The sequence below is a fragment of the Ranitomeya variabilis genome, chromosome 4, assembly GCF_051348905.1.
Source record: "Ranitomeya variabilis isolate aRanVar5 chromosome 4, aRanVar5.hap1, whole genome shotgun sequence".
Taxonomy (NCBI): Eukaryota; Metazoa; Chordata; class Amphibia; order Anura; family Dendrobatidae; genus Ranitomeya; species Ranitomeya variabilis.
Genome location: NC_135235.1, coordinates 248988280 through 249007130, shown reverse-complemented (window position 1 = coordinate 249007130; position 18851 = coordinate 248988280). Strand labels below are relative to the sequence as shown.

Sequence of the window (18851 nt, the reverse complement as noted above, 5' to 3'; positions counted from 1 at the left end):
AATGTTTTGGGATAGGTTTTAAGGTGTTCACATCCTCCACATCCCGGGCGGCATCAATATCCCTCACGTGCTCGCGAATACGTAACCGTAATTCGCATGATGTCAATCCAATGTAAATGAGTCCACAAGGGCAAACTACATAATATACTGCAAAAGTAGTATTGCACGTGACATAATCTTTAATTTTAAATTCCCTCAAACCATCAGATGAGGTGAAGGATGTAGCACACCTCAGATTTTTACACGCAAGGCAGTCTACGCAAGGGTAGAAACCCACTTTGTATGTACTTTGAAGGGGTTAGGAATTTTAGTGACATAGTGACTCTTCACTAGTATATCCTTCAAATTGTTACTCCTTCTTGCTGTCATAAGGCGTTGCGGAAGGCATTTTTGTAAGATAGGGTCTGTTTTAAGAACAGACCAGTGGCAATCGAGAAATGATCTCATAAGGTCCGATCTATGATTGTAAGTAGATATATATTTCAACTCGCCCTCTTTTTTCTCCCGATTAACCACAGCTTCACCCCTCCTGTTCGCCAGCAGATCATCCCTAGAAGCCCTTTTGGCTCTTAGATAACCCTGTTTGATACATCTTCTACTATAACCTCTATCAGAGAATCTGTCCCCAAGATCCACCGCCATTCTCTCAAAGTCTCAGTACTGCATATCCTCCTAGCACGGAGGAACTGTCTGACTGGTATGGATCTGATTGTGGATGGCGGATGTGAGGAGGATGCGTGTAGTAGGACATTGACAGAAGTCTCCTTTCGATATAGATCAGTATGGATAAGACCATTATCCTGCACTTTAAGAGCAACATCAAGAAACAAAATCTCTTTCTGATGGTACACATAAGTGAGATGTATGTTGGAGCCGTTGCGGTTCAGTCCCATCATAAAATCATGCAGTTCAGCGACCGGACCCTGCCATATAAAAAGTACATCATCAATGTACCTAAACCAACCTATAATTCAGATGTCATACGGATAGCACCCTAGTCCGGTCTGTTTTTTTCATGGACACATTGATTTGAATGGACACGTTTGATCCGCAACCGAGACCAAAAGCGGATATATTTTTTTTTATTTCTCTATTTAATATCTCCAATTGTATTGTATCCTAAGTCTGGCAGATTTATGACTTCACAGATCTATTACTGGCCATTTTCAGGATCCCACTTTCTTTGCAGTAAATTGAAACACGTTCTTTCATTTGGAGGCTAAACACATGTCCTGACCTAGGTTTGCTCACATGTGCAGGTTGTTACAATGTGTCAGTGCAGATAGAAACATTCGGACTGTAGTGCAGCACAGAGATCTGTGGTGTTATAGGTATACCTCAAAAAATACTGCCCATCATGATTCCATGTAACAACCCCTCAGATGTGTCAGATGGACTAAAACACAAAAGGATATAATTTCCTAAAAGTCAAGAGTGTTTCCATTCGCTGACAGCTAAACTCATACAATGTAATAAATAAGCTTTACTGACAGAGCACTGGACTCCTTTTGTTACTGAACGTTCTATATTCACACTGATCTTGTGTCCCATGAATGGAGCAAATTGTCATGTATTCTCGATGTTATGCATTGCATTCTGCTGTTGCTAGGAAGAAGCCCTGTCCCTTGAAGTTTGCCCCTTCTTCTCTGCTGTAGTTGATGATGTTAGCCTTTGCTCCTCCTCCTTTCTCATTATCAGTTTGCGGTAGGCATTTTTGGCTATACATGTGTACTTCTCTGTTTGGATTACTCTTTCCACCTACTTAAATACAAGATTTCAGAGAAAATCAACTCTGTTTCTCCTGGACTCTTATTACAAGTCAGTGTGGCTAAGTTGGCACTATCTGAGGACACATCGCATGTGAGTACAACAATCATACAGTTATCTAAGGGATTGATGGCTAAGGATTTAGAGACTCATACTGCCTTGAAGAGTCGGAATAGATCTAAAGATTGTAAATGTGTGACTGCTCCAACGAAGAGCAACTGACAACTGCCCATCTCCAGTAGGGACACTTTTTTATGTATGGATCAACCTTGATGGTTTTGTGTCTGTTTAAAACCAGGGGCGATGCAGTGGATGATCTATATATTCTGAATGTTCCTGTTCATCTCAGGATATCCTCATTGTAAGCACAATGCCCGAAGTATCCTGAAAACTGAGGATTCAAGAAGCCCAGTTAAAAGACACTCTATAAGTTACAAGTTCTCATGCAAACCTTCTAATAATGTTATAAAAAAAGGATAGTCAATGGTTTACCACTACCAGTGGTGAAGAAAAGACAAAACCGAGCCCAGAAACAGCAGTAGTAAAGAAGGAACAATAGAAGAAAAACAAGTGTTGGGAGAAATGCAGATTCTACTCATTACACAAACTCATACACATACACCCAACCAATTGTAGGTGAAAAAGAGGCATAAGCATATATGGTATATTTAAAACATGATAATTTTATTAAACATTAATATAAAAACAATGCAAGGAAATTCATAAAAAATACTGATGGAAAAACAACAAGAAAAAAGGAAATGAATATAGCCGCATAACACTGGAACACCTTCAAGCTTTTATATTATAGGTATAAGGACCTGCCCTATAATCAATAAAGTGGCATATATAAACAGGGCATATTACTAGATAACCTTATCTCTGAGACAGAAGCGATTCACAATAATTGCGTTTTATAAAAAAACTACTTCATATACATGTACAGTTATATGAAAAAGTTTGGGCACCCCTATTAATCTTAAGCTTAATGTTTTATAAAAATTGTTTTTTTTTGCAACAGCTATTTCAGTTTCATATATCTAATAACTGTTGGACACAGTAATGTTTCTGCCTTGAAATGAGGTTTATTGTACTAACAGAAAATGTGCAATCTGCATTCAAACAAAATTTGACAGGTGCATAAGTATGGGCACCCTTATCATTTTCTTGTTTTAAATACTCCTACCTACTTTTTACTGACTTACTAAAGCACTTTTTTTGGTTTTGTAACCTCATTGAGCTTTGAACTTCATAGCCAGGTGTATGCAATCATGAGAAAAGCTACTTAAAGTGGCCACGTGCAAGTTGTTCTCCTGTTTGAATCTCCTCTGAAGAGTGGCATCATGGGCTCCTCAAAACAACTGTCAAATGATCTGAAAACAAAGATTATTCAACATAGTTGTTCAGGGGAAGGATACAAAAAGCTGTCTCAGAGATTTAACCTGTCAATTTCCACTGTGAGGAACATAGTAAGGAAATGGAAGAACACAGGTACAGTTCTTGTTAAGGCCAGAAGTGGCAGGCCAAGAAAAACATCAGAAAGGCAGAGAAGAAGAATGGTGAGATCAGTCAAGCACAATCCTCAGACCACCTCCAGAGAGCTGCAGCATCAATTGCTGCAGATGGTGTCACTGTGCATCGGTCAACTAAACAATGCACTGTGTTTTTTTGCCGCCATGCATAATGCCTTTTTGTATGACCAAACAACTCAATCTTGGTTTCATCAGTCCACAGGACCTTCTTCCAAAAAGAAATTGGCTTCTCCAAATGTGCTTTTGCATACCTCAGCCGACTCTGTTTGTGGCTTGCTTGCAGAAACGGCTTCTTTCGCATCACTCTCCCATACAGCTTCTCCTTGTGCAAAGTGCGTTGTATAGTTGACCGATGCACAGTGACACCATCTGCAGCAAGTTAACGCTGCAGCTCTCTGGAGGTGGTCTGAGGATTGTCCTTGACTGATCTCACCATTCTTCTTCTCTGCCTTTCTGATGTTTTTCTTGGCCTGCCACTTCTGGCCTTAACAAGAACTGTACCTGTGTTCTTCCATTTCCTTACTATGTTCCTCACAGTGGAAATTGACAGGTTAAATCTCTGAGACAGCTTTTTGTATCCTTCCCCTGAACAACTATGTTGAATAATCTTTGTTTTCAGATCATTTGACAGTTGTTTTGAGGAGCCCATGATGCCACTCTTCAGAGGAGATTCAAACAGGAGAACAACTTGCAAGTAGCCACTTTAAGTAGCTTTTCTCATGATTGCATACACCTAGCTATGAAGTTCAAAGCTCAATGAGGTTACAAAACCAAAAAAAGTGCTTTAGTAAGTCAGTAAAAAGTAGGTAGGAGTATTTAAAACAAGAAAATGATAAGGGTGCCCATACTTATGCACCTGTCAAATTTTGTTTGAATGCAGATTGCACATTTTCTGTTAGTACAATAAACCTCATTTCAAGGCAGAAACATTACTGTGTCCAACAGTTATTAGATATATGAAACTGAAATAGCTGTTGCAAAAAAAACAATTTTTATAAAACATTAAGCTTAAGATTAATAGGGGTGCCCAAACTTTTTCATATAACTGTACTATTGAAAACAACATATACAGGCGCTTCTGAAACCAAAATTCAATCAAAAAAGTGCATAGTGCTAAGAATTATGGTTACCAAAATACCAAGCCTATGACAGCTTATCACCTCTCAAGGCGATATGTCCATCTGCATACACCGCCACTAATGAATATGCTGAAAGTGCCTGATGCAGGAGTGTAAACAGATCTAAATTAAACTATAGCAGCTGAAATCCTATTTTACTCACATAAGTGTGCGTTCTTTCCTGTTTGTCCATCAGGGACCCCGACAGCGCCGTTTCGCCATAATGGCTTCCTCAAATAGTGGCATGTATGTGCGCTGCATCGCCCCGTATATTTATACCCCCAATCACAGCGTTTTTTGCCGCTGCGTTTTAGCGCAAAAAAACGCATGCGTTTTTTTCCCTATATTTAACATTAAAAACGCATGCGTTTTTTTTGTATGCGTTTTGCCGCGTTTGACGACGCATGCGTAGTTTCTATGCTTGCGTTTTGTTGCAGAAATGCAACATGTAGTAATTTCTAGAGGCGTTTTTTTGCGGCAAAAAAAACGTATTGCTGTCTATGTAAACGCATGCGTTTTTAAGCACATGTGTTTGGTTGCATTTTAAACGCATGCGTTTCAATAGAAAAAAACAAGAATACACACTGATAAGCCACCCCCCACCATCAAGGTGAGGTGATAAAGGGATCCAAACCCTAACCCTAACCCTACCCCTAACCCTAGTGATCCTAACCCTAACCCTAGGGATCCTAACCCTAACCCTACGCCTAACCCTAACCCTAGGGATCCTAACCCTAACCCTACCCCTAGCTATTTCTATTTATAGTGGGTTTTCCAGATGATTTTGATGATTGGCAGCTGTCACACACTTCTCAGCATGCGTTTCAAAAACGCAAACGCAGGAAAAAACGCATGTAAACGCGTCAAAACGCCGCGTTTTTTTTAACCGCATGAGAAAACGCATGCGTCTAAAAAACGCAGCGTTTGCACGCGTTTACATGCGTTTTTTTCACCACCTGCGTTTGCGTTTTAAACGCTGCGTTTTTAAACGCAAATGTGAAACTAGCCTAAGCCGAGAGGGGTGTTTTCAGCACAAAAAAATGTGCTGAAAATCTCGGCTTATACACGAGTATATACGGTACTTATTTTCCACCATAATTTGCAAAATGAATCTTGCCAAATCTGACAAGATGATTTTCTGGATTTGTTTTCTCATTTTGACTCTTGTAGTTGTGGTCTACCTATGATGTCCGTTACAGGCCCCTCTCATCTTTTAAGTGGGAGAACTTGCACAATTGGTGGCTGACTAAATACTTTTTTCTCAACTGTAACAGACATCCATTAGTCTCAGTGGTTCCCTGCCGTCCACAACAGCATCACTGCTCAGTCCAATTACAAACTGGACTACACAATGGTTGTAAATTGGTCTTAATCCAAGCTACTTAAAAGGGAATTCTGGTTATAACAATTTATCTCTTATCTAAAAGCGCTCGATTGATGAGGCTCTGGCCATTGGGACCCCCACCAACTGCAGCTCTGTTCAAACAGGAGACTTAAAAATATTGCTCTTCCAATTGGTGGAGGGTCCCATAGTTTGGACCACCACCAAACACCCCTCTAATTATAGAGTACATCACTAGACAAAACACAGCAGGACTATTGCGAATAAGAAGGAAGCAGAGCAAAATGCATTCAAGAAGCCTACAACTTATTGAGCAAAACATGTATGCCAGTCATAAGGGTACCGTCACATTAAGCGACACTGCAGCGATATAGACAACGATGCCGATCGCTGCAGCGTCGCTGTTTCGTCGTTGTGTGGTCGCTGGAGAGCTGTCACACAGACAGCTCTCCAGCGACCAATGATGCCGAAGTCCCCGGGTAACCAGGGTAAACATCGGGTTACTAAGCGCAGGGCCACGCTTAGTAACCCGATGTTTACCCTGGTTACCAGTGTAAATGTAAAAAAACCCAAACACTACATACTTACATTCCGGTGTCTGCCGCGTCCCCCGGCGTCCGCTTCCCTGCACTGTGTAAGCGCCGGCCCTAAAGCAGAGCGGTGACGTCACCGCTGTGCTCTGCTTTACGGCCGGCACTGACACATTCAGTGCAGGAAGCTCTGAGCAGCAGCGCGGACGCCGGGGGACGTGACAGACATCAGAAGGTGAGTATGTACTGTTTGTTTTTTTTACTTTTAAAATGGTAACCAGGGTAAATATCGGGTTACTAAGCGCGGCCCTGCGCTTAGTAACCCGATGTTTACCCTGGTTACCAGTGAAGACATCGCTGGATCGGTGTCACACACACCGATCCAGCGATGTCAGCGGGTGATCCAGCGACAAAATAAGGTGCTGGCCTTCTAGCTCCGACCAACGATATCACAGCAGGATCCTGATCGCTGCTGCGTGTCAAACACAACGATATCGCTATCCAGGACGCTGCAACGTCACGGATCGCTATCGTTATCGTTGTTAAGTTGTTCAGTGTGAAGGTACCTTAAGAGAGAGAAATGTGTCAGACATGCCCGCTGTATTACAGGATATGACCAACCACGTAATACAGCTATCCATGCACAAGACGCCCTCTCAGATATACTGCCATGTAGTGCAGAGGGCTCTGACATCAGCGGTCACTAAGAATACAGTGTTCGCCATAGCTCTTGGGATGGATGTCAGATACCACCTCTGCAGAAAACACTATAAACACAGCAGGTAACATTAATTAGTGCAGGAAAACCTGAAGGTGCCTTACTGGCAAGTAAAGACATGTGTACGGCCAAGTGGTGGGGTCTGCTCTGCGTCACCGCTCCTCATGATGTGGAGGGGACTTCATCTCCTGTGTGTGTGTGTGGTGCGTATGGCATATACAGTGTGTGTGTGGTGCGTACGGCACATACAGTGTGTGTGGTGCGTACGGTGTATACAGTGTGTGTGGTGCGTACAGCGTATACAGTGTGTGGTGCGTACGGCATATACAGTGTGTGTGTGGTGCGTATGGCGTATACAGTGTGTGGTGCGTACGGCATATACAGTGTGTGTGGTGCGTACGGCATATACAGTGTGTGGTGCGTTTGGCGTATACAGTGTGTGTGTGTGTGTGGTGCGTACGGCATATACAGTGTGTGGTGCGTTTGGCGTATACAGTGTGTGTGTGTGTGGTGCGTTTGGCGTATACAGTGTGTGTGTGTGGTGCATACGGCATATACAGTGTGTGTGTGGTGCATACGGCATATACCATGTGTGTGTGTGGTGCGTACGGCATATACCATGTGTGTGTGTGTGGTGCATACGGCATATACAGTGTGTGTGTGTGTGTGTGTGGTGTGTACGGCGTATACAGTGTGTGTGTGGTGCGTACGGCGTATTATTATTATTTCTATAGCACCATTGATTCCATGGTGCTGTACATGAGAATGGGTTACATACAAGTTACAGATATCACTTACAGTAAGCAAACTAACAATGACAGACTGATACAGAGGGGCGAGGACCCTGCCCTTGCGGGTTTATATTCTACAGGATTATGGGGAAGGAGATAATAGGTTGAGGGTTGCAGGAGCTCCAGTGTTGGTGAGGCAGTATCTCCGGTAGTGATGGGGAGGCAGCAGGGTCAGTGCAGGCTGTAGGCTTTCCTGAAGAGGTGGGTTTTCAGGTTCCATCTGAAGGATCCGAATGTGGTTGATAGTCGGACGTGTTGGGGCAAAGAATTCCAGAGGATGGGGGATATTCGGGAGAAGTCTTGGAGGCGGTTGGGAGAGGAGCGGATAAGTGTGGAGGAGAGAAGGAGGTCTTGGGAGGACCGGAGATTACGTGAGGGAAGATATCGGGAGATTAGTTCAGAGATATATGAAGGAGACAGGTTATGGATGGCTTTGTAGGTCAGTATTAGTAATTTGAACTGGATACGCTGAGGGAATGGGAGCCAGTGAAGAGATTTGCAGAGGGGGGAAGCAGAGGAGTAGCGAGGAGAGAGATGAATTAGTCGGGCAGCCGAGTTAAGGATGGACTGAAGAGGTGCAAGGGTGTTAGCAGGGAGGCCGCAGAAAAGGATGTTACAGTAATCAAGGTAGGAGATGATGAGGGCATGCACAAGCATTTTAGTATATTGATGGTTGAGGAAAGGACGGATTCTAGAGATATTTTTGAGCTGGAGGCGACAGGAGGTGGAGAGAGCTTGGATGTGCGGTTTGAAGGACAGGGCAGAGTTGAAGGTTACTCCGAGGCAGTGGACTTCTGGTACGGGGGAAAGCATGATGTCATTGATTGCGATAGATAGGTCAGGTAAGGAAGATATATGGGATGGAGGAAAGATGATGAATTCAGATTTGTCCACATTGAGTTTGAGGAAGCGAGAGGAGGAGAAGAAGGAGGATATGGCTGATAGGCACTCTGGGATTCTGGACAGCAGAGCGGTGACGTCTGGGCCAGAGAGGTAGATCTGAGTGTCATCAGCATAGAGGTGGTACTGGAATCCATGGGACTTTATGAGTTGTCCCAAGCCAAGTGTATAGATTGAGAAGAGTAGGGGTCCTAGAACAGAGCCTTGGGGGACTCCCAATTGAGAGAGGGTGGGATGAGGAGGTAGTGTGGGAGTGGGAGACGCTGAATGTGCGGTTGGAGAGGTACGAGGAGATCCAGGATAGGGCGAGGTCTTTGATGCCAAAGGAGGAGAGGATCTGTAGTAGGAGGCAGTGGTCAACTGTGTCAAAAGCAGAGGACAGGTCTAGAAGGAGGAGTACAGAGTATTGTCCATTAGCTTTGGCGGTAAGTAGGTCGTTAGTGATTTTGGTCAGGGCGGTCTCAGTTGAGTGATGGGGGTGGAAACCAGACTGTAGATTGTCAAAGAGCAAGTTAGATGAGAGGTGGGAGGAAAGTTCAGAGTGGACGTGCTGCTCCAGGGGTTTGGAAGCGAATGGGAGCAGTGATATTGGGCGATAGCTGGACATAGCAGTTGGATCGAGGGTTGGCTTTTTAAGGATAGGCGTGATTGTGGCATGTTTGAAAGCAGAAGGGAAGGTGCCAGAAGATAGTGATAGGTTGAAGAGGTGGGTTAGGGATGGGATAAGTGTGGTGGTGAGGTTGGGGAGGAGGTGATATGGGATGGGGTCGAGCGCACAGGTGGTGAGGTGTGATTTGGAGAGGAGACAATTAACCCCCGTTTCAGTGATGTTGGATAGGGAGGTTATGGGGTTTGGGCATTGGTCTTGTATACAAAGGGGTTGTGGTGGTTGAACAATGAAGACTTGCCTTGTCTGGTCAATCTTATTTTTAAAGTGTGTGGCAAAGTCCTCAGCAGAGATGAGGGAGGTTGGAGGTGGCAGTGTGGGGTGGAGGAGGGAGTTAAAGGTTTTGAATAACTGTTTGGGGTTGTAGGATAGGGAAGATACGAGGGTTGTGAAGTAGGCCTGTTTAGCAGAGGTGAGAGCAGATTTAAAAGCGAGTGTTGCATGTTTGAATGCAGTGAAGTCGTCTTGCAAGTGTGTTTTCTTACAATGCCGCTCTGCAACCCTGGACACTTGCCGGAACTTTTTAGTGGTGTTATTGTGCCAGGGTTGTCTATTGATACGTCGCACTCTGCCATGGACGAGAGGGGCAACTGTGTCAATAGCTGATGCAAGAGTGGCATTGTAGAAAGCAGTGGCACTGTCTGTGTCGTGGAGTGAGGATAGGGATGCTAGTGGTAGGATAGAGTCAGAGAGTGTGTGGGTGTCTAGGTGTGCAAGGTTTCTGCGGGGGTGCGCATTTTGCTGGACATGGATGACCGGTGAGGACAGGGATGAGAAGGTGAGCAGATGGTGGTTGGATAGAGGGAGAAGGGAGGTGGTGAAGTTAGATAGAAAGCAGTGACGGGTGAATACCAGGTCTAATGTATGTCCGTCTGTGTGGGTGGCTGCGGAGGACCACTGAGTAAGTCCAAAGGATGAGGTAAGGGACAGAAGTTTGGAGGCTGTTGACTGAAGAGTATCAATGGGGATGTTGAAGTCACCCATGATGATGGTGGGAATGTCAGCAGAGAGAAAGTGAAGAAGCCAGGTGGAGAATTGGTCAATAAAGGCAGTGGCCGGGCCTGGAGGTCGGCGTATACAGTGTGTGTGTGTGTGGTGTGTATGGCATATACAGTGTGTGTGTGTGTGTGGTGCGTACAGCGTATACAGTGTGTGTGTGGTGCGACGGTGTTCCGCTGGTGGTACCACGCAAGAGGCTGGTACCATCAGCAGTTTCCATATTGAGACACCCAACACTTGGGTGTCCCAATATGGCAGTCGGTGAACTTCCGCTGCTATATTAACCCCTTCATGACCTTGGGATTTTCCGTTTTTCCGTGTTCATTTTTCGCTCCCCTCATTCCCAGAGCCATAACTTTTTTATTTTTCCGTCAATATGGCGATGTGAGGGCTTATTTTTTGTGGGCCGAGATGTACTTTTGAACGACATCATTGGTTTTAGCATGTGGTGTACTAGAAAACGGGAAAAAAATTCCAAGTGCGGTGAAATTGCAAAAAAGTGCAATCCCACACTTGTTTTTTTTTTTACTTTTTTGCTAGGTTCACTAAATGCTAAAACTGACCTGCCATTAAGATTCTCCAGGTCATTACGAGTTCATAGACACCTAACATGACAAGGTTATTTTTTATCTAAGTGGTGAAAAAAAAATCCAAACGTTGCTAAATAAAAAAAATTGCGCCATATTCCAATACCCGTAGCGTGTCCATTTTTCGTGATCTGGGGTCGGTTGAGGGCTTATTTTTTGCGTGCCGAGCTGGCATTTTTAATGATACCATTTTGGTGCAGATACGTTCTTTTGATCGCCTGTTATTGCATTTTAATGCAATGTGGCGGCGACCAAAAAAACTTAATACTGGCGTTTCGAATTTTTTTCTTGGTACGCAGTTTAGCGATCAGGTTAATGCTTTTTTTTTATTGATAGATCGGGCGATTCTGAACGCGGCGATACCAAATATGTGTAGGTTTTATTTTTTTTTTATTGATTTATTTTGAATGGGGCGAAAGGGGGTGATTTAAACTTTTATATATATATTTGTTTTTCACATTTTTTTTACTTTTTTTTTTTACTTTTGCCATGCTTCAATAGCCTCCAAGGGAGGCTAGAAGCTGACACAATGCGATTGGCTCTGCTACATAGCAGCGATCATCAGATCGCTGCTATGCAGCAGAATTGCAGGTGTGCTTTGAGCGCCGACCACAGGGTGGCGCTCACAACTATCCGGGATCAGTAACCATAGAGGTCTCAAGGACCTCTATGGTTACTCTGTAGAAGCATCGCTGACCGCCGATCATGTGACGGGGGTCGGCAATGGGCTCATTTCCGGCCGCCCGGCTGTAAGAGCCGGTTAAATGCTGCTGTCAGCGTTTGACAGCGGCATTTAACTAGTTAATAGCGGCGGGTGAATCGCGATTTCACCCGCCGCTATTGCGGGCACATGTCAGCTGTTCAAAACAGCTGACATGTCCTGGTTTTGATGCGGGCTCACCGCCAGAGCCCTGCATCAAAGCGCGGTATCTGACCTCGGACGTACTATCCCGTCCGAGGTCAGAAAGGGGTTAAGATAGCTCTGGAACGCTTCAACAGATCCCACTGATTCTGAGAATGTTTTCTCGTGACATATTGTACTTCATGACAGTGGTAAAATTTCTTTGGTTTGACTTACATTTATTTGTGAAAAAAATCAGAAATGTTGCAAAATTTTACAAAATTTTGCAATTTTCTAAATTTTAATTTTTTTTGCTGTTAAACCACAGAATCATATACCGTATGTACTCGAGTATAAGCCGACCCGAGTATAAGCCAAGACCCCTAATTTTGCCACAAAAAACTGGGAAAACAATGACTCGAGTATAAGCCTAGGGTGGGAAATGCAGCAACTACCGGTAAATCAAAAAAAGAAAATAGATACCAATAAAAGTAAAATTAATTGAGACATCAGTAGGTTACGTGTTTTTAAATATCCATATTGAATCAGGAGCCCCATATAATGCTCCATACAAAATACACCCCATATAATGCTCCATAAAGTTTATGATGGGCCCCATAAGATGCTCCATACAAAAATATGCCCCATATAATGCTGCACAAATGCTGATTATGGCCCCATAAGATGCTCCATAGAAACATTTGCCCCATATAATGCTGCATAAAGGTCGATTATGGCCCCATAAGATGCTCCATATAATAATATGCCCCGTATGCTGCTGCTGCAGTTAAAAAAAAAAATGACATACTCGCCTCTTGTCCTGAGCAGACGAGGACACCGGCACTTGTGATATTCACCTGTCCCCGTTCGACCACCACATGCTGCTGTGTCTTCCGGCTCTCTGCAGTGATTGTTCAGGCAGAGGGCGCACATTAAACACGTCATTGTGCCCTCTGACCCGAACGTCACAGCCAGAGGACGCGGAAGACAGAGCCTGGCGGTGGAACGGGGGACAGGTGAATATCGCATGGCTCACCTTCCCCCTATTATTCTCACCCTCCTGGCGCGGTTTGCACGTCCCTGCTTCTGAGATGGCCTCCGGCGCCGGCAGCTTGTTCCTGTGTTCAGCGGTCACTGGTGCCGCTCATTAAAGTCATGAATATGCGCTCCACCCTTATGGGAGTGGAGTCGCGTTCATTAATGAGCGGTACCACATGACCGCTGAACACAGGAACAAGCTGCCGCTGCCGGAGGCCATCTGAGAAGTAGGGAAGTGCAGAGACCGCGCCGGGAGCAGGTGAGTATGATGTGACAGCCGCCACTCCTGCCGCTCCCCCTCCGAATCCCTGGGACAATGACTCGTGTATAAGCCGAGAGGGGAACTGTCAGCCTAAAAAAATGGGCTGAAAATCTCGGCTTATACTCGAGTATATACAGTAACACAAAATAGTTAATAAATAACATTTCCCACGTGTCTACTTTACATCAGCACAATTTTTAAAACATACGGTATATATATATTTTTTTTGTTAGGAAGTTATAACGGTTAAAAGTTGACCATAGGTTTCTAATTTTTACAACACAATTTACAAAACCATTTTTTTAGGGACCACCTCACATTTGAAGTGACTTTGAGGGGCCTATGTGACATAAAGTATACAAAAGTGACACCATTCTGAGTGCGCAAAACTACATTCCAAAAGTTTAGTAACCCTTCAGGTGCTTCACAGGAATTAATGCAATATGGAAGGAATTAATAAACATTTAATTTTTTTCATAAAAATTTTCCTTTTGACCCAATTTTGTCAACTTTCACAAGGGGAACAGGTGAAAATGGACAATAAAATGTGTTGTGCAATTTTTCCTGAGCATGCCGATACCCCATATGTGGGGGAAAACCACTGTTTGGGCGCACGGCAGAGCTCGGAAGAGAATTAGCGGCATTTGACTTTTTGAATGCAAAAATTGCTGGAATAATTAGTGCATGCCATGTCGTGTTTGGAGAGCCCCTGATGTGCCTAAACAGTGGAAACCCCCCATAAGTGACAACATTTTGCAAACTAGATTCCTCAGGGAACTTATCTAGATGTGTATTGAGCACCTTCAACCCCCAGGTGCTTCAAAGAAACTTATAATGTTGAGGTGTGAAAATAAAAAAACAAATCACATTTTTTCACTCAAAAATGTAGCCCCAAATTTTGCAGGGTAAAAGGAGAAAATGGACCCAAACTTTATTGTGCAATTTCTCCTGAGTACACCGATACCCCATATCTGGTCGAAAACTACTTTTGAGGCACAGTGCAAAGCTCAGAATGGAAGAAGCCATATTGAAGTTCAGATTTAGCTGTACTGGTTTGAAGTTATCATGTCACATTGGAAGAACTCGTGAAGTGCCAGACCAGCAGAACCCCCCACAAGTGACCCCATTTTACAAATAACACCTCTCAATGAATTCATCTAGCGGTGCAGTGATCATATTGACACCACAGGTGTGTCACAGAATTTTATACCATTGGGTAGTGAAGAAAAAATAATTACATTTTTAACACCAAGATTTTGTGTTGGCTCCAGATTTTACATTTTCATTCTGGGAAATAGTTAAAAATGGCACCAAACTTTGTCCCACAATTTCTGCTGAATGTAGAAATACTTCATACATGGCTGTACAGTACTGCTTAGCCATACGGAGAGACTCAGGAAGGACAGAGCGCTATTTGCCTCCTGGAGCGCAGATTTTCCTTGAATAATTTGCGGACTACATTATTATTATTATTATTTATCTATATAGCACCATTAATTCCATGGTGCTGTACATGAGAAGGGGTTACATCAAAATACAAATATCACTTACAGTAGGCAAACTAACAATTACAGACTGGTACAGAGGGAAGAGGACCCTGCCTTTGCGGGCTTACATTCTACAGGATGGTGGGGAAGGAGACAATAGGTTGAGGGTTGCAGTAGCTTCGATGGTGTTGAGGTAGCCGTGTGGTCATTACAGGCTGTACGCTTCTTTGAAGAGGTGGTAGCACAGAGACACTAAGTGCTAGAAAAGCAGAATCCCCACTCAAGTGACCCCATTTTGGAAATTTTACCCCTTTGTGAATTTGTCTACATGTGTATTGAAGATTTTGTCACTATGGACGTTTTGCAGAAACAAGCATTAGTGGAAGTTGCTGAGTGAAAATGGCAAACTGCCATTGTAGTGACCAGCACGTGGTAGTGCCCACCTTATACCCGAAAAGTAGGCGTGCTCATCACTACAGAAATGCCAAACACATGGGCCCTACTTGTGGTTTAGACACACTGGGGCTCAGAAGGGATACCAATATTGTGGATGCTCTCTATATTACCATTAACAGATGACTGGCCTGGGTGGGGTCTTGTTTAACTGGGAATGGAGTTCAAGCTTTTATTGGGAACATTTTACAGAACATTTAGGATCACATTTATCCGGCACTCTACACTGAGCACTTTGAGGTTTCCATTTAAATCTCTGATGTCACAGATGAAATCCCTGATGGATCCGTTCACTATGAGGCAGCAGAGTTACACTGGACTCCATCTGGCCTCTGTTCAGCGGTGTCCTTCTTTTCAAAAGTGCACAAAACTGGTCGACTGCACATTTATGAACGCCTAAAAAGACGGACACCGCCGGATCACCGGTCCTATAGCCTCCACAGTGCCTCAATCTTCCCCTGGGGGTTCCATCTAAATCTTGCACTTCAGAGAATTACACGCAAACCCCGATATAAGAGCGAAGCACAGAGTGCAGGATAAATGTGAGCCGAGCCTTATAGCAATCTTTGGAAGGCAGAATGAACAAATCAACAGAATGTGAAGAATTGATTTTATTTTTTACGCCATTCCTCCTGTTGTGAATTCCGTTCTCGGACTCCCTCCTGTGGTCATGAATGGTACTTTGGTTGGTTCTGCTCTTGGACTCCCTCTGGTGGCTTCGAGCGAAACTGCTGGTCACTGAGGTTGGCTTTATCAGCTGCTCTCGTTTATTGCTATGCTGCTTCCCTATTTAACTCCACTCAGATCGTTACTTCATGCCAGCTGTCAATGTTTCAGTATTGGTTCAGATCTCTCTTGGACTTCTCTGAGGACCTGTCTACTCCAGCAGAAGCTAAGTCTTTGCTAGTTCATTTGTTGTTACTGCTTCCTGAATATTTTTCTTAGTATTGCTAATTTCTAGTCCAGCTTGCTATCATGATATTCCCTTGCTAGCTGGAAGCTCTGGGGTGCAGAGTGGCACCTTCACACCGTGAGTCGGTGTGGGGAGTCTTTTTGCTTACTCTGCGTGGTTTTTGTAGTCTTTTGTGCTGACCGCATAGTTCCCTTTTCTATCCTCTGACTATTTAGTGAAATCTGGCCTCCTTTGCTAAAACCTGTTTCATTCCTGTGTTTGTGACTTTCCTCTTAACTCACAGTCAATATATGTGGGGGTCTGCCTTTACCTTTGGGGAATTTCTCTGAGGCAAGATAAGGCTTCTATTTCTATCTTTAGGTGTAGTTAGCTCTTAGGCTGTGAAGAGGCGTCTAGGGAGAGTTAGGTACGCTCCACGGCTATTTCTAGTGTGTGTGATAGGAGTAGGGTTTGCGGTCAGTTCCCACTTACCCAGAGCTAGTCCCGATTTTGAGTTTACTCATCAGGTCATTCCGGGTGCTCCTAACCACCAGGTCCATAACATCCTCCTGCGGTATAAGGGATTAGACAACTTTATTCTTTAGGTCGGTGCGATTACAGTGATACCAGATTTACATTTTTATGTTTAGCAGCAGTCACACACAAAAAGATGCTTTTTATTGCAAAAAGTAGTTTTTGCATCCCCTTATTTAGACAGCTGTAAGTTTTCCACATTTCTGCCGACAGTCATGTGACAGCTTCTTTTTTACGGGACGAGTTGATGTTTTTATTGGTACCATTTTCAGACACATGACATTTTTTGAATCGCTTTCTATTTGGATTTTTGGGAGGCAGAATGAACAAAAATTGGCAATTCAGGAATTTTTTTTTTCTTTTTATGCCATTCCTCGTGTGGTAAAATTGATTAGGCAGTTGTATTCTTCGGGTCAGTACGATTACAGCGATACCACATTTATATCATTCTTTGTTTTGGCGGTTTTATACAATAAAAACTTTCCTATAGAAAAAAATAATTATTTTTGCATTGCTTTATTCTGAGCGCTATAACTTTTTTAATTTTTCCGCTGACTGAGCAGTATGGGGGCTTGTTTTTTGCAGGACAAGATGACGTTTTTGGCTGTAACATTTTTATTTACATTAGTCTTTTTGATAGCATTTTATTGCACTTTTTGTTCGGCGTTATGATGATAAAGCATAGTTTTTTGCATCATTTTATTTTTTTACAGTGTTCCCCAATTCTGCCTAATTGTCAGAAAAGGAGCCGAGTCCATGCAGTAAATTGCAGCATAACAGAGAAGACTCGTACAACTATAAGGGACTATAATATTAGCTGCGAGATGAAGGAGACCAACTCTACCCAGAGACGACTCAAAACAGCACATACAAATAAGGCACCTTTTACACTGTAAATTACTTTCTATTAATGGGATATAGTCCTTTAATCTTTATTTAGATGATGGAATATTGGCTGTCAGAAATCACCACTCGTGTGAACTCAGTGCAGAGCCAATGCCCAAAGAATCTTCTGTTAGCTCATTTAGTTAATGTTTGGTTCTTTGAGATCTTATTTTTTTAGCTTGCGATGACCCTAAAATTTGACTTGAAATACACATTTTAAATGTTCAGCAACATCTGTAGATGTAACTTTAGATACAATACACAGGAATTTATTTGTTTCACTTTTTTCTTTTCTAGTGTGAAACCCATTACTTCAGCTGCCGAAAGAGGATTGGATCTAATCGGTGCCACAAATGATGGAACAGATTACTTTACCTTTGCATCTGCTCTACACAGAATGAAACCCTCGTTGGCTGCAAATTTATATTTAAGACTGGGACAATCTGAAATCCTAATTCTGTTTATTGCGCCGCTTGGTGCAGGGTTTCTGTGCCATTTCCTCCCATTGTCATATAGTAAATAGGTTTGGGTTTGTTCTTCTGAATGTAAAATAAACATGTGGAAAATGTATGCGACGTCCTGTTTTCATTCCTCTTTGGTAACTGTAATAGTTCTCTGATTCCTGGACAACATGAATTCATTGTGTAAATGTCAGAACTTTCCTCTGAATTTATATAATTCAGGTTAAAATGCAAACTCCCCAACTCTGTAATGGTAATCTCCATATACATTCAATATGATATACATAGTAAACCCCAAATGAGGGATCAGGGGGGTCCATGTACTTGCTAAAGTTCCTCCCCTCGCCCTCAATAATGGACATTTGCAAATCAATGCCTGCGCAAAAAGGGCTGTACAGGGTCTGGACGTTCCTGCAGAATAGTTTTCTGTTAACTATAATTTAATTTTCTGAAACTCTAGGCTTTCCAATATACAGTATACCTACCGTATACATGTCACTGGGCATTATGAAAGGGGCTGTCCTATAAATTACAGATTTCAACTATATACAAGACAGATGATAAATCTATTATTGCAAAAGGTCTGAATGCTCGGAACTCCACCATTGCCAAGAACAAGCAAAAGGCAATAGCTCCAGTCAGCTCGGATCCCCTTTCTCCAGGTGGTGCAGAGTCAGCCACTGACTATAATAACCTTACAATATGACGGCTTTGCTGGAGACGTGATGCTAGTAAGCGGACAGCATCATTGCCATTTTGTTCTAGTGACTGATGATCACAACAGTTGGACTTGTACCTATTTGACTTTGTGCCCCATCCCCCACCCTATGCTAGACCTTTTAATATTTTGGGATTTGAATCTCTCTGGATACCGTAAAGTGATTTTACACAATGACAAAAAAAATTTGCTTAAATTACAATTTTTTTAATAATTGTGACTAAAAATGAAAATGTATCATCAATATTGCTAAAGAAAATGCATCATCAGTATTGTTTCTAATAATAAATCAACACGTGACTCATTTATTTCTAATAGTTTTTTTTGTT

At 43.0% G+C, this 18851-nt stretch overlaps 1 protein-coding gene and 1 long non-coding RNA gene across 2 annotated transcripts in view; one reads left to right on the top strand and one right to left on the bottom strand.

Moving 5' to 3' along the window:
* ETS1 (ETS proto-oncogene 1, transcription factor) overlaps positions 1-18851 on the bottom strand; it is a 434342-nt gene that overhangs the window by 233990 nt on the left and 181501 nt on the right. The window lies entirely within an intron of this gene.
* LOC143768774 (uncharacterized) lies at positions 15399-17930 on the top strand. The gene is made up of 3 exons (XR_013214020.1): positions 15399-15574; positions 17172-17350; positions 17641-17930. It is a non-coding gene; the product is annotated as an uncharacterized LOC143768774 (long non-coding RNA).